This window comes from Trachurus trachurus, assembly GCF_905171665.1.
Source record: "Trachurus trachurus genome assembly, chromosome: 8".
Classification (NCBI taxonomy): Eukaryota; Metazoa; Chordata; class Actinopteri; order Carangiformes; family Carangidae; genus Trachurus; species Trachurus trachurus.
Window position 1 is genome coordinate 15,678,294 of NC_139905.1, and position 6,000 is coordinate 15,684,293.

The following is a 6,000-nucleotide window of genomic DNA, read 5'->3' on the forward strand; positions in this document are numbered from 1 at the left end:
TAAATCTCTTTGTTCGTGTCACAAACAATGTTGGAAATCCATGCTCTCAATCACTATTAAAAATGAATCAACTCTTCCTGGCCCACATCCTCCTCTCCCCACTCCAAATTACATGGAAATCCTTTCGTCAGGGTTGAGGTATCCTGCAGACAGACAAGCAGACAAACAACCGAATCAATACTAATGAAAGCAGTGTGTCACAGTTCATAGTGCTGCGTTTGTTGACCCTTTACTGGAAAAACTCATCTCAAGTAGAGTGACACTATAGACTTGAGTGACGGCTGTCGTCTTGCCCCGCTATAAGACTTTGAGACACCATGGTTTTGGGGTGGAGGGAAAGAGACAGAGAGAAGGAGACAGACTTAAAAAGACCCCAGCCTTTCCCCGTCATGCATCTCTGTATTGTGGTGAGAAACTCTGGCCAGAGTTTGTGGACTCTGGGCTCTTGATTAGAAAAGGAAGGAGCAGCAGAGAAGAGGTAACCGCGCATGAACCTTAAGTGTCCCAGAGACTGAAGGAAGGTTTTAATTTTCCCATTTTTGCAAGATGCATCTCAAAGGAAAGAACCGGGTAAAGATTTTCAGATTTTTTTTTTTTTTCAGGGCTTTAGCAGAGCATGTTAGCCCTTTTTCTCCTGGGCCCTAGTCACTTCTACTCCACATGTAAATTATACTCTCTGGGTCCTAATGTGCATACAAAATTAAATTACACAGTCACCCACAGGAATCTTGCCCCCTTTGGTCTCTGCTTCTGTGTTTTAATACACTTAGGCACGTTTCTTTGCTCCAGCCAAGTTATTAAATAGCAGTTAAATTGGCATAAATTGTCACAGTGTTGTGGAGTATAGATAAGAGTTTAGATGTGTTGGAATGATGTGAACCTGATGGGGAGTTCTTAAAGGTCATCAAGTTCATAAAATACTTGCGTTGCATAAACGTCTGCTATGCATCCAACAAAATATTACATGCAAACCATAGATTTAATATTTAAATCCATGTTCTAATGCAGGATGCATGAATTCTGCCACCACAAGAACCTCTATAGAATTTATACAAAATTCTCCACATGAGGAACGACTTTGGAAACCTTTTGTCCGTTGTCACCACAGCACCCTAACCCAAACAGCAGGCCCTCACTCTGCTAAATAATGTTACTGATTGCACACTGAGTCTGTGTAAACTTGGTGAACTGTGGAGACTGGCATGCCCTCCCTCTCACCCAGACAATCCCAACCACTGCCTAACCACATGTGGAACAAGCTCCCGGGCTGCTAACAAGCCGTATTTCACCCCCGCACCACATCAACCAGACCACTTCTATCTTTGGTTTCACACACTCAGAAAGAAGGTAATTAGTGCAAAATTTACAATTGCAGGAAATGCAACTGGAAGGGAAAGGATTCAGGTTACAGTTACTGAAAAGTATAAATTTTGGAAAAGCCCCGCCATGAAAATTATGCCTGGATTCACAATTATGTACTTTTACAGTCCTGGTAAAATTGTGGGACTTGGTGTTGTTACATCTCTAGGTTAAAAGTTTCAGAGGATTTTCCAGTCAGGTTCATGCACATTAAAATGAACTCTCACTGATGGATCATGTACCTACTCCTCCTCCTCTCTGTTCCATCTCTACTCATCCCACCCCCTCTGGAACATGGACAGTGGATGTTTTCCATTTTGGTCTGCGGCCAAATGTATTTTCCAGGTTGTCTACTTAGTGAGGTCGAGGACCTGGGGATGTTTGACTCCACTGGTTCTAATCACAGTCCAACCCCCATGACAGCTGCTGCGTGTTAGGACCTCCCATTGATCCCTGACCCCGCACTATCCTAAATTCATTCTATTAAAACACCATAATGAGGGGTTTACTGGACCAATTGCAGGTTATATTTAAACCTATTAGTAGACGCAGAGAGGTGGAGGAGGGAGGGGGCTCGCACATTGCGGAGGGGAGGAAAGGAGGTTTGAGTAGATTGAAGGGGGAGTTTTTGAAACTGAAGGAAACAATTAGCCCAATACGTCTCAGGGTGTGTTTGGCCTTCAGCCATGTTCATTTTTAATGCCAGGAGTATAAAAAAGCTCAAGTGTTCCCACATTATTCGTTGTGTTTTTTTTCCCTGACACATGACTATTTTGTGAGGCAGTGGTTTTGCTTGTGATAGTTCTGTATGTCCATATGAATTAGGCGTTGGAAGCTGTTGTAGTAGCAGGTTGGGAAGAATTATGTTAAGTCAGGTCATGATTCACTGGCTTTTCAGTAAAGCTTTGATCCACACACACTGTCAGTCGGTATCTTGGCTTCTGTAGCGACCTGCATGAATCCACTTGCAGGAACACTGTGTGTGTACATTTGTGTAGCACCTAATGGTTTTAGCTGCAGAGGCAAAGTTTCTGTTTGAAAGACGCCTTAAGGCAAAGCTCAGGGTTGATTATTGGAAAGCAGATCAACGAATTTCCATTTAATCCTCTGTGTGTGCAGTGGAAATGTCCAATCCTGGTTACTCTCTTCTGACATGACAGCATTAATGCTAAGATGTTCAGCAAGGAACAACACTTTGCATGCTGTATCTGCTCCCAGAGCCGTCCCGAGAGGAGTGTGGGTGTATGTGGGTTCTCCCTTATTTCTTTTTATTTATTTATTTTTTTACACTTTCTGATCTACAACCCTTTCTTTCAGTCTGTCTTCCCTCTCATCTCCACGGCATATGTTCTGCATAAAACTTGCGGTGTGCTCAGTCTTCCACATTGTCTTACTTTTTTGATCCTTGATTCTCATAAATCATCTCCCTAATTTGCCTGTGAATTAGATGGTGTGGGACATGTAGACATTTAGGACAGGGCTGAGGGGCGGCGAGAGAACAGAGAGCCCACCCCCTTGACTTTACGGGAAATGGGAGGCTGCTCCACAAAAGCAGGACTATTTTGAGGTCTTCTCTCGCTGTGTTATTGTGTTGACTGTGCCTCACAGAGCTGAGATAACTGTGGCGCATTGTTTTTATTGACAGATAATTAAAACAAGAATATAGCACAAGTTGCGCTGTTTCATATCAGTGGACTTTATGAGCACCAGCACTGTGAACGTGCTTCATATGTGTAAATGGTGTGTATACTGCATACAGACCAGCACAATATGAAACCTACAGTAACTCTCCTGTGTACAGTTAATATATTACAGGATAATTTACAAGCTATTAAAATGATTATTGGTGAAGTGGATCAAATTCTGCAATTAGACTTTAAGTGTACCAGCCAAGACTTTCAATGTTTATGAGCAGTTGTTAGTCTGTCTGTCTCCAGCCTGTCTGTAACCTCTAACAGAAACACTACACACTGAAAAAAAAATGTCAGCACACCTGCTGCTAACCACATGAAGAGGCCGAGTGTGTTGTGATCATCAGAACGCATGCTGTAATATTTTATATGACGTAACTGCTGTGAAATTATTTCCATGGGTTAATGCACCATTGAAACTTGATAGTTATTTAGGTTTCCATCAAAGGTTATTTCCCCATCACCCAACAGGCTGGGTTGTAAAAGAATATTGCATCACTTTTGTATATATTGTAAACATAGCGTATGCAAATTTACAGCATAACTGTTAAAGATTAACTATTAATGCTTTGGTTTATGGGTAGGAAGAGGGAGGGTGGATGTTTAAAGCTACAGAACTATACTGCATCTGTATATGCAAGCATCTGTGGTCAATGTGGATCATTGTACTGCTATAAACACCCATCAGGCTCTGCATTAGTGAGCAGGAAAAAAAACAAGCATTGCAACATCAACCAGAGATTAGCACCATGCACAGCTAGCCACAGAACAGAGCCTTAGATCTGTTGTCAAAAAGGCTCCGATAAATCCAGGGTTCCAGACATGTCATCAGCATATAATGTAGCTTTGACAAGAAAATAATCACTAGTGTGTGAGTAAAGTTACTTGCTCAACTGGAATTTACCTCCTTTCTCTGAGCTTTTCCTCCACACTTTTTTGGTTTGTTTTTTAATGACGCAGCCTCTGTGTTAAAATGATGATTAAGACACCAACTCATTGACAGTAAGCACGTGGGCGAAGCTGCAATCAATCAAAACGTAGTTCAGTAGGGAGCGAGACTGAGAATGAGAGTGGGCCGTGCAGCCCGCTCCGATGGACAGATCACCACAACACAGTCACATCTATCTCTCTACCTCTCTTAATCTCTTATTTCTCTGTCTTTTTTTTGTTTTTGTTTTTTTTTTAACATTGAGCCACTGGCCCACTTTGCGAAGCACCCTGCTGATCAGGAGAACTCCTTGTTCTCGCATTGGCCACTCTTGTCATTACTACCAACTGTCACAGAGACATCAGGTGACTCAGGCAGGGAAAGAAGGAAGCACTTGCTAACCGTTTCCACAGGTTGTAGGTACACGGTATTTCCTGGTGACCACTTCACTATTTCCAACTGTTTGCCTGACTGTTGCAGACATGCAAAGCAGCAAAGAGTAAAGATTGTCTCATGTTGTAGCTTTCAGGCATTTTATACAAAGGCTATCAAAAGCTCAATATTCATGGCACTTGTACATAGATGATCATTCAAAATGAAAGCTCTTTTTCTGTGCTGAGTTTACTGGGTTGCTGTGAGGAGTTTGGGCAATAGCTGTTGGGTGGTGTGCAGCTATAGGTCACATGGTGTGGGAGTCTAAGGTCACCAAGGTCACTTCCTGTTCCCTTTAAAGAGGTGCAGGGCTCTAGCTGGGGACAAAAGAGTGCACGGAAGTACTTGTGGAGCATGAAGGATATAAAGAGTCTTTTCAGTGGACCACAAAGTCTGACATTTTCATTCACAGCAGAATGTAACTTTTCCTTGTTTTGGAAATGCAGCACCCTCCTTCACCTTGTGCAGTCTTATTGTGAGCAGTTGTGTTGCTGATGCGATGCGCGGGGAGAAAGTGTTTTCTCTGCGCATTAACTGACACTTGAGCAGAAAATTGTGCGTTGCAGAAACAGACTGGGATCAGTTTGGTTGACAGGATTTCCTTTGGTGAAGTTCGGAGTGTTTAACCGGCACTGACTGGTCACTGTTCAGCCCCAGAGGACGATCAGCACATAGCTGAAATTACATATTGGCTGAAGATGGTCAACAGCACTCACCACAATCACCTTGGGTTACCTTTCTGTGTGTGGGTGTGTGTGGGTGTTCTGTTTTCTTTCCTTATTTTGCGTCTTTGAGGGAAAATATAGATTTTCATTTTTACCGTCACATCTTCTGTTTAACTCCTCTGCTTATTTTACCTGAATTAAGGGAACAGTAGAAGCACCTCGACCTACCCCCGCCTACCTCCACCTACCTCCTGTGTCTACTAATGGCCGCCCCTGGGACAACTTTAGCTGCATTTAACACAGAATGTAAATCTGCTGAGCCATAGGGTCCCTCATTTAACAAGTCGCTGCTTTATGGTGCACTGCAAAAATCAACTCCCTGTTTGGTTTTTTGGGGATTAATTCATCATCTGTAGTCTGACAATGACATGGCTCTCTGCAGCCAGGCTGTAAAGCATCTAACAGCAAAACAACGCAATCGCAATTAATTGGATAAACTGGGAAATTGTTTATACACGTACATGCATGCAGGCGTATATGTTTGTATTTATGAAGCATAGATCATTTAAGTAGCCTGCAAAAGACTCCACGTGCTTTTGGATAAATTGGTACCAAATCTAATCAGAACCCATGACCACCACCAGCCCCAGCCCACCCCTCCCCTCCCAACAGCCTGCTTTTTTGCTCCATGGGTGCATTTATGGCCTCAAACTCAGGTATATATATATTTATGACTACGGGCTGCTGCAGTTAATCTCTTAATGACGTCTCCTTTCCTCTGCCACCAGTGAGTCTGGGTTCGGGCCACAGGGACTGATCGTTGGAGACAAGGCTGGGGGAGGTACGGGGGTGCAGCATAGCCTTGTTTTGTGGATGCAAATTCATGAGATCTGGGGTTTGTGGCTGTAAAACTGGTAATAGATGA